The following is an 11,034-nucleotide window of genomic DNA, read 5'->3' on the forward strand; positions in this document are numbered from 1 at the left end:
CCCCAGAGGGAAGAACCAAGAGAAACAGGTGGATGTTACAAAGAGGCAAAATGAAGTTTGATGCTAGGAAAAATTTTCTATACATATCTTTTTGGGGTAGGGAGTAGCTAGGACCCATGACTCCATCTGCCTGGGCAACTCTTGTTATAGAAACTCCCTCCACTCACAGATGGGTAACTATAACATTAATATAAGAGAGGGCAGCTAGGTGTTGCAGTGGATAAAGCACTGGCCCTGAATTCAGGAGTACCTGAGTTCAAATGTGGCCTCAGACACTGGACACTTACTAGCTGTGTGACCCTGGGCAAGTCGCTTAACTCTCATTGCCCCGCAAAACCAAAACCAAGACATTAATATAAGAGAATTGTTGAGGGCACCAGGGGTCATGCAGTAGATCCTCTTGACCCTAAGGCCAGATTTGATCCACTCACCTTTTCAAATGCTGCTTCTTGGTGGCTGTTCAGTCATTTTCCAGTCATGTCTGACTCTCCATGACCCCATTTGGGGTTTTCTTGGCAAAGATACTGGAGAGGTTTGCTATTTCCTTCTCCATCGACCCTCTTATTTAAAGCAATCCAAAAGCGGTCTAATCTGTCTTAGAAAGTAGCGGCCTTTGGCAAACAACTTAAACATATTTCCCCCATCTTACAGAAGGTCTACAAAACAAAATCCTCTTTTCAGGGGTATCAACAAAGGGAATCATTGTTCCGATATATGAGTTGGACCATACGGCCCCTGAGGTTTCTCCTGACACAGATTCTGTGATTGTGATATGAATTTGGACCCATATACCCGGAAGAAAGAAGGACAGAACATTTCCATTTCACAGGACAACAGAATTTAGAAGGAGGGGCTATAGAGATCTGGTGGAAGTGAGCCCCAGAGAAAGGAAGTGATCTGTCCCAAATCACACAGCTAATGAGAGGCTGGTCTAGATCTGAAACCAGGTCCTTCAGCTATAACCACACACCACATGCCGTATCACTGTGCCTGTCCACTGCCTATTTTAGTGCCAGGGCACTGGGTGTGGTGGCTGAGTGCTGGGCATTCATGGTTCTAAATAGCCCACAGGAGACAAACCCCGGGGAGACATTTCATCCTGGTTTCAGGCTAGATGCTGATACTGCAGATAGGAACGTTGCCTCATGGTGCCACCTGGTGGAATGTCTGGGTTGGTGAATGTCCTGGACCACAGACTTAATGGTCCCTACCTTTGCAAGTTTTTGGAAGCTCAGAGGCTTGGCAGAGCACTTAGGAACCCAAGAGATGTTCTCATCCAGCTCTCTCATCTGGGTCATTATCCCTCTGGCTCCAGAATGGGAAGAGGAGAGCAGTATTTTCCCAACCAGGAAAGTTAGCGCTCACGGTATTTAAAGATGAAATTGAGGCTCCTGGAGTAGAGCCTTTTGCCCAAAGTCACCCACGTGACAAGTGATGGTGTTCTGGATTTGGCCCCAGGTCCTTCTGCTACCTCCCGAGCCTCTCTTATACATGGGAGAAGAGGATGCTCAAAGGATGGTGGCAACAGTCATGAATGGAAGACTGCCGCACTGGTGGAATGCAAAGCCCTCGAGGGCAGAGACTCTCATTTTTGGTTTTGTGTTGCCAGCACCTAGAATTGTGCCTGACATATAGTAGTTGCTTAAATTCTTGTCTTTTGCTTGAATGGGTGCTAACTGTGACAAACACCAGAGCCATTTGTCTCAGGCGCACTAAGCTTGGAAACCCAGAAAAACACAGAAAATGTGCAATTACTTTTTTGAGCATACCATACCAAACCACTAGGCTATGGTTGAGGTATATTTTGATATTATGGACCAGGTTCCAAAGATAGTGATGAAGCTGCCTATCACTGTGCTAGGCTCTATGGGGGAGATAAAAGAAATATGAGCTAGTCTTTGCTTTCCAGAAGTTTACATTCTTTTATTTTTTTTTTAGAAGTTTACATTCTTGATAATCTAAACACAATGTTCTACTGAGAGAACAGGTTCCCCAGGCCACCCTTTCCTCTTATAAAAGCATTGTAGGGCAACTAGGTGGCACAGTGGATAAAGCACCGGCCCTGGATTCAGGAGGACCTGAGTTCAAATCTGGCCTCAGACACTTGACACTAGCGGTGTGATCCTGGGCAAGTCACTTAACCCTCATTGCCCCACCAAAATAAATAAATAAACAAATGAATGAATGAATGAATGAATATGCAAACAAACAAATAATAGATAGATAGATAGATAGATAGATAGATAGATAGATAGATAGATAGATAGATAGATAGAAGCATTGTAACAGGGGCCTTCTAGAGATGATGTTCTTGCCTTAAAGGAATAATGGAAACCTCAGTCTAGGGAAGAGGGGAAACGAAGTATAGGAAAACATTGTGGGGATGGAGTATAAGAAAAGTGACTAGAAATCCCCAGATAAAAGCTTTGTAAGCTCACAGCTCCGGGACCAGTCCCTTGATGGTGACCTGGTAAGATTTCTGTCCCTTTTATTTGCACCAAGTGATGATCTAAAAAAAAAGTTTTGTTGACACCCTTTAAAAATATATCAATGGGGCAGCTAGGTGGTGCGGTGGATAGAGCACTGGCCCTGGATTCAGGAGAATCTGAGTTCAAATCTGGCTTCAGATCCTTGACACTTACTAGCTGTGTGACCCTGGGCAAGTCACTTAACCCCAACTGCCTCACTAAAAATATTCATCAATGCCCATTTCTTTATAAAAAAGTGAATTCATTTATTTTTAACATTCATTAAAAAAAATTTGAGTTCTGAATTCTCTTCATTCCTCCTACCCCTCCCTGAATTATTGAGAGGGCAATTTTGGATGTGAAATCACACAAAACATATTTCCATATTTGCCATATTGCAAAAGAGGCAAGAAAAATAAAATGAAAAAAATTATGCTTCAATCTCTATTTAGACTCCACCAGTTTTCTCTCTGGAGATGTATAGTATTTTTCATCACAAATCCTTCAGCATTGTCTTGGATTATTGTATTGATCAGACTAGTTAAGCTATTCACAGTTAGTCATTGTACAGTATTGCTGTTATTGTGTACAGTGTTCTTCTGGTTCTGCTCACTTCACTGTGTATCAGTTCATAGAAGTTTTCCAGGTTTTTCTGAGATCATCCTGCTAATCATTTTGTATAGCAGAATAGTAATCCATCACAATCATATACCACAACTTGTTTAACTATTCCTCAGTTAATGGGCATCACATCAATTTCCAATTCTTAGCCACCACAAGAAAAAAGCTGCTATAAATATTTTTGTACATATAGATCCTTTTCCTTTTCCTGTGATCTCTCTGAGATACAGACCTAGATTGTTTGGTCAAAGGGTATGCATAGTTTTATAATCCTTTGGGTATAGTTCAAAATTGTTATCCACTAACTCTACCAAGACTACATTAGTGTCCTATTTCCCCACATCCCCACCAAAGTTTGTCATTTTCCTTTTCTGTCACATTAGCCAACCTGACAAGTGTGAAGTGATACCTCAGAGTTGTTTTAATGTGCATTTCTCTCCCTTCTGCCTCAGTAGGACCTACTGGAATTTGTACTCTGCTGCTCAGACTTCCAGAGCCCTTGGCCCCAGGTATTCTCACCTTGTTTGTTCTTATTAATCCATTTTCTTGGTCTTTGCCTGGAATTGGTCTGAAGTCTCCCAGTCCTTTCTGGGCCCCAGAGTCTCCACAATAGGAGGTCTGCCCCACCTTCCTCTTTCTGCCCCTGCTATTTTTCTTAGCCACCCCTTCCTCTTTTCCTTCTCCCCTTGTCTCTACCCCCTCCAGACCACAGGAGGCATGGGTGCTATACCTATGGTGCTCCCCAATCCTTCAGGGAATTGCATCCTTAGGTCACAGGATTTTGAGTTGGAAGGAACCTTGGAAGTCTTCTAGTTCAGCTTTCTCATTTTGCAGAAGAAGAAACTGTTTCAGAGAGAAGTGACTCACCCAAGATCACCAAGCAAGTAAGAAACACAGCTAGGATTTATTCTCAGAGCACTCAATAAATGCTTGTCGAATTGAAGTTCTTGGGGAGGAATGATGACCCAGGTTCTAGGATTAAACCTAGAACCTTAGAGATCATATGGTCCAAATCTCCAAATGACAGATGAGGAAACTGTGGCCTTGCAGGTTAAGGGGACTTCCTCCCAAATGACAAGGACCCAGACAGGACAGAGAGAACTTGACCTAAGAAGAGGTGGATGATGAGCGATGGCGGCAGAGGAAGAGGCTGAAAGTGGCAGAGGGGAGTAAGGACTCCCTGCCTCTGGGTGACAGTGAGTGTGAGGGAAAGAGTGACCAAGCACCGGGGACTCCTGCTAGATCTCCACCTCCCACCCTCTCTTCCACTGGTTCTTTGTGGTAAAGCTCCCTACACCAGGTGGTTCATTGGGGTCAATTTGGAAAGACCTCCACTAGGAGAAGAGCTTAATGGCGGGGATGGATGGGGAGTTAGAAATCAGCATCTGGGAAAAGCCTTGGCTACTCCCAAGCTCCTTCTGGCTCTGTCTGCTCACTGATGCTGCCCTCCCTGCATCAAACTGACTACCCACCCCAACTCTAAGCCAACAGAGAGACTAGGAAATACAACACTTTGTTCTACGATTGCTATAGGGAACATTCAGTGAAGAAATACCCTACAGATGTAGATTGGGCTACTGTTCCACAGCCCTTGGTTTTACTGAGATGCTCCGGGTTAAGACTCACCCAGCATGAGATGGCAAGATGGGTCCAAGGTGGGGCTCGAACCCAGGACTTCCTGACTGTGAAGCCTGCCCCCTCCCTCTTCTTCTTCCTCTTTTACAAGTACATAGTACAGGTCGGGGCAGCTAGGTGGTGCAGTGGATAAAAGACTGGCCCTGGATTCAGGAGGAACTGAGTTCAAATCCGACCTCAGCTACTTGACATTTACTAGCTGTGGGATCCTGGGCAAGTCGCTTAACCCCAGTTGCCTTACAAAAAAAACCCCAAACAACAACAAAACAAAAAACAAGTATATAGTACATCATTAATAGGATAAAAGAATCAGAATTCCTAGGGATCTTAGAAGCCATCCCCCAGGTCCAGGACTTTGCCATGGCTGCCTCCCATGCCTGCCATGTTCTCTCTCTTCTTGGAGCCCCTACCTTGCATAAGAACTCAGCTCAAGTGCACTCTTCTGCACGAGGTCTCTCTCTGCTTCCATTCCTTTCCCCCAACTTAGTGATGGAGTTCTTACCCTTTATGGTATTGTGGACCCCTTGGCATTCCAGGAAAGCCTATGGACCTCACCTGAGAATATTTTAAAAGAAAACACAGAGGATTAATCAACCAATTAATAAGCATTTATTAAGCACCTACTATGTTCCAGGCATTGTGCTAAGCATTGGGGATACAAAAAGAGGCAAAAACAGTCCCTGCCCTCAGGGAGTTTATTACAATCTAACTGGGGAGACAAATATGTGCAAAGTGCATTATTTATAGGACAAATAGGAAACACAAGTTAGAAGAGGGAAGGCACTGGAATTAAAAGGGGGAAAGGCTTCCTGAAGAAGGTGGGATTTTAGTTGGGACTTAAAGGTCACCATAGATGATCAGTAGTCAGAGATGAGGAGCAAGAGCGTCCCAGGCACGGAGGACAATTGGGAGAAAGCCTGGAGCAGAGAGATGGAGCATCTTGTTCATGGTATAGCCAGGGGGCCTGTGTCCCCAGGTCGAAGAGTAAGTGTTGGGAGCAAGGGTCAAGAAGACTGGAAAGGTAAGAGGGGCCCAAGTTATGAAAGGCTTTGAATGCCAAACAGAGCACTTTGTATGTGCTTTTGGAGGGAGTGGGGAGCCACTGCAGTTTATTAGGGTGTGTGTGACACGGTCCAATCTGTGCTTTAGGAAAGCCCCTTTAGTGTCTCTATGGAGGATTGATTGGAGTGGAGAGAGACTTGAGGTGGACAGACCCACCAGTCGCTATTGCAATAGTCCAAGTGTGAGGTGATGAGGGTCTGCACCAGGGTGGGGGCAATATCGGAATAAAAGAAGGGACATATTGAAACAATCATCAAAATATTTCAAAACACAAGTTCACAAATACCAGGTTAAGAACCCATGTGACCGGGAAGCTAGGTGGCACAGTAGATAAAACATCGGCCTTGGATTCAGGAGGACCTGAGTTCAAATCCAGCCTCAGACACTTGACACTTACTAGCTGTGTGACTCTGGGCAAATCACTTAATTGCCCCGCAAAAAAAAAAAAAAAAAAAAAAAAAAACGAATCCATGTGACCTAGTGCCTTTCAGGCCAACATTACATTTCATCTGTTTTCTATATATTTTAAAGTTTTGAATCTTTTTTTGGGGGGAGTGGGGCAATGAGGGTTAAGTGACTTGCCCAGGGTCACACAGCTAATAAGTGTCAAGTGTCTGAGGCCAGATTTGAACTCAGGTCCTCCTGAATCCAGGGCCAGTGCTTTATCCACTGCACCACCTAGCTGCCCCTGTTTTCTATATATTTAAAAATATATATCTCTTTATGTATATATCTTCTCTATATTCAGATGGCAGAATCACTCCCAGAGGCCAGACACTGGTTTGCTTTTTGTCTTTGCATTTCCAATGTTCAGCGCAGTGCTTGGCATACAGTAGGTGACTAATAAGAGCCTGCTTGATTTAGTTCAATGTCCCAATTTTACAGATGAGGAAACTGAATCTCAAAGCAGTTGGATGACATCCCCATGGCCACACAGGAAGCTGAGGGGTAGAGGTAGGAAAAATGTTTAATGGACAAGGGAAATTGGTGAATGCGATGGTTTCTATCACCTTACAATCAGAACTGAACCAGAACAATAAAAGTTTCCCAAAGACATCCCCACCCTCTGCCTGATACAAGAGGGACCCCAGTAGGAGAGACTGCTCAGCTTCCAATGGTGGCCGGCAGGTGGTGCTGGGCCCCCAGCAGCTGGGCCCTCTGGAGGCAAAGACAGGAGGAGGGAGATGGGTCTGGGAATCATTAGGAGCATGGCGGGAGGCTGGGCCCCCTCCACCTTGGGCGCAGGGTTTTGGCGGGGGGACTCAGGGCCTGGGAGCTGTGTTCCTTGCACGGGGCTCCATCTGGCCCGAGCCCCCTCTGAGTCAGTCCCTGGGTCAGCTGAATTACTACAGATTGCACAAACAATAGCTATCGATGATACTCGTGGAGCCTGCCTAGGGCCCTCTGACTCCAGTTGGCCCACTGGCTCCTTTGGGTCACCCCGTTTATCCTGACATCTCTAAGCATGTTTCCATTCTTGGCAACCGAGGCTTTGGCCCAAGGCTTCTCTGCTGGAAGAGACCCAGAGAGCCTGCGGATTTCCATGCTGACAAGAGCCCCCTTTTGCCTCCATCTTTTTCTCCCGGGCATCTTTCATCCCATCTCCCTCCTTTTCAGGGAGCCTTTGCTCCCATGTCCCCCGCTCTCCTCCCTTCTGCTGTCATCTGTGATGTTCACTGCTCTTTCCCTCTGACTCCCTTTCTATTTCTCCCTATTCCTTTCTCTCTCCCCCTCATTTCCACATCAGACTCCAGTTTGTTTCTTTTCCTTCTCTCCTTTTCTTTTCCTTCTCCTTCTCTCCTCTACCATTTAGCCTCATCTTCCTTCATCTCTCCCCTCTCCTTTCTCTCTTCTTTCTTTCCCTCTTTCCCTTACCTCCACATCAGACTCCTATCTTTCCCTCTTCTTTCCCTAGTCTCTCTTCACCATTTATCCTCCATTTCTCTTTTCCCTTCCACCTTTTTTCTTCCTATATATCCTTCCCTTCCTCTCCCTTTCTATCTCTCTTTACATCTCCCTTTCTCCCTCTCTCTCCCGCTCCAATCTCCCCTCCCAGAACTCTTTCTCCTTTCTTCTTCTCTCATTATTTCTCTCTTTCCCTCCTCTTTCTCCTTTCTTCCCCATACCACCTCTCTTGACTCCTCCATCTCTCTCCTTGCTTCTCTCTCTCTCCTTCCCACTCTCTTCTATTCTTCATCTATCCCTTCCTCTTCTCTCTCTGCCATAATAGCCGCTGTTGTACCCTTAAGTCCTGGACCCCCCCCCCCCACACCTCAGCTGCTACAGCAAACAGGGACAATTCCCTATGGACTCCTAGGATGAGGTTTCCATGGCAATGGTGCATCTCTTGGCCCCGTGGTGTTTTCCAGTACTAGGCATGTTGCCTTGGCGACTCTCACCTCATTGAAAGTGATTTGTGGGGCTGCTCCCCAACTCTCCCTCCTCCCTCATCTTTCCTCTTTCCAGAAATTCCTCCCAGCACAAATGGTCCTTCCATCCACTAGTCAGGCTTGGAAACTGCCCCTCTGCCTCAATTGGGGGGCTCCTAGACAGGATCACTAAGGATGGTAAAGCATTTTATTTACATAATGTCCCCTTGGTAACTTTTTCTCCCTTACTTTTTAGCCAGAAGGACAAGTTCTGAATCAGCATGACTGAGGGGTCTGTCCCAGCAAAGCGTAAAAATACAGACTGGGATCTCAGGCTGTGCCCATACCCCTTTGCCCTCCTCTCAACCCCCATTCCTCACCCACTCCCTCATCTATGATGTAGATTTAGATTTGGGCTTCCTGCCTTAGAACAAAATGATTGAATTATAGGTGTGATCTCTGAAGTTCTCAAGCCCAATCCCCTTATTTTACAGGTGAAAAATGTGAGATTCAATAAGGGCAAGCGATTTGCTCCAAGTCACATAGGTAGCATACATTGGAGATCGGATTTGAATCCTGCTCCTCTGATTTCAGAGACAGTACTTCCTCTTACCACATCATGATGACATATGACGGACTTTTTTTTTTTTGGTCTACCTCCGCTACACTTTTTTTTTTGGGGGGGGGTGGAGCAATGAGGGTTAAGTGACTTGCCCAGGGTCACACGGCAAGTAAGTGTCAATCAAGTGTCTGAGGCTGGATTTGAACTCAGGTCCTCCTGAATCCAGGGCCAGTGCTTTATCCACTGTGCCACCTAGCTGTCCCCACAAACACATTTTCAAGGGACTACCCAGGGGCCAGATTTCTTCAGAATTAACGTTTTTAATCCATTGAGAGACAAAGGACTAAGGAAAAGGAAGAATAAAGGAAATGGAGAAGGAGATGGTGATTGAATATGATTCTTACAGAATCAAAGAATCTCCAAACCAAAAAGAACCTGGAAATTTCCAATCCGTTAAACAAGCAGTGTTTGAATACCTACTATGTGACAGGCACTCTGCTAAACTCTGAGCATACAAAGCCAAAGAACGAAGCATTCTCTGCTCACGAGGGATTTCATACAAGGGAGAAAGACATGCTATGTATAAGTAGATAAATACAAGGTAGTTTAGGAGGGAGCCTACTAGTTGGGGGGATTAGGAAAGACTGTTAGTACAAGGTGGTGTTTGACCATCAGCTTAAGGGAAGAGGATTCTCTGAAGTGCATTTAAGGTGGGCGAGGGGTGTGTGTGAGGAAGAGAGATGGATCAGAGTGAGCCACAAGTAATGTCCAGTGAGGTTGGGAAGGCAGACTGGTACCTAGTGGTGAAGGGCTTTAAATGCTCGAATGGCAGAGTTCCTGTCTTGTCCTGGAGGCAGGAGGGATCGAATCCACTAGTTTGCTGAAGAGGTTAGTGGCATGGTCAGACATACACTTAAGGAAGACTTCTTCGTCAGCTGCCTGGAGGACCTCAGTTGGTATAGCCCGCACCTTAATTAGAATGTGTCCTTCAGCTTCTAGAGGAGAGAGTTTTGGGTCTAGCACGGAGGGAGCTAGGTTTGCATCTTGACCTTGCCACAAAATAACTGTGTGACTCCTCTCTAGGTCTTGGTCTCCTTCTCTGCAAAATAGGGGTGGGGGGAGTGGGCTAAATAGTCTCTAGGGTCTCTTTTTTTTTTGCGGGACAATGAGGGTTAAGTGACTTGCCCAGGGTCACACAGCTAGTAAGTGTCAAGTGTTTGAGGCCGAATTTGAACTCAGGTCTTCCTGAATCCAGGGCTGGTGCTTTATCCATTGAACTGCCTAGCTGCCCCGTAGGGTCTCTTCTAACCCTAAAAACATGATGATCTCGGACAAGCGATGTTGGAGTGCCCGAAAAAAGCCACATAGGATGCTTTCCCAGCATTTCCCTTGCCTTCAGCATCCTGTTGACACAAGTTGTCCTTTGGGCCTTCCCCTGCCCAATATATTTCTCTCCTCTGGAATAAACAGTCCCCAAAGTACTAGATCCCTCATATTCTGTTGAAGAAAAAAATGTGGTAGGTTTTCTTTTAATTAAAAAAACACCTCCCCTGATTTTAAGGGATGCCCCTCCCCCACTCAAGCTAAAAGCCAGCATAATAATTAATAAAAGCAGGGGATTAACAGAAGATTTTTGTTTCTCCTTTCCTCTTCATAATGGATCAATCGCAAAGACGCGGGGGGCCCTCCAGGATCAGTGTGTTTGTGACTGTGGCAACATGTGTTCCACTGAAGATGTGGGGGGTAGGGGAGGGTCCTAGAGAGGGAAGAGATGGTAGGGGCTGGGAGATAGGAAGATGAGAGAGGGCATGCATACAGAAGTTGAGAAAAAGAACACTGGGGCAGGGGAGGAGCAGGAGAAGGGTAGGGTCATGATATAGTGCTCCCTCAGGAAACTACCTCCTTCAACTTGTACTTCTGGGGTACGTCCCTAGGGGGCACCTACCTCTAGTACTCTGTGGGCCTGCAATTCTCAAGCTGTACCTCAAGAGCCCATGCTGATGCATTCACCTTTAGCAATCAGCCAGTAGACGTAATTGGCTCAAAGCAAATGGTAGGATAAGAACAGTAGCTACAACACCTCCCCCCCCCCCCCCCCCCCGTAAACTAAGGGTATGCTCTCCCATCATTAGGTGCGGTGTCAGTGGGAAGAGTGGTTATATCCTCCAAGCACTTGGATGGAGAATAGAGAATGTGAGAATGCATGTTTTTGTTTTTGTTTTTTTGGCAGGGCAATAAGGGTTAAGTGACTTGCCCAGGGTCACACAGCTAGTAAGTATCAAGTGTCTGAGGCCAGATTTGAACTCAGGTCCTCCTG

The sequence above is a fragment of the Dromiciops gliroides genome, chromosome 2, assembly GCF_019393635.1.
Source record: "Dromiciops gliroides isolate mDroGli1 chromosome 2, mDroGli1.pri, whole genome shotgun sequence".
NCBI lineage: Eukaryota > Metazoa > Chordata > Mammalia > Microbiotheria > Microbiotheriidae > Dromiciops > Dromiciops gliroides.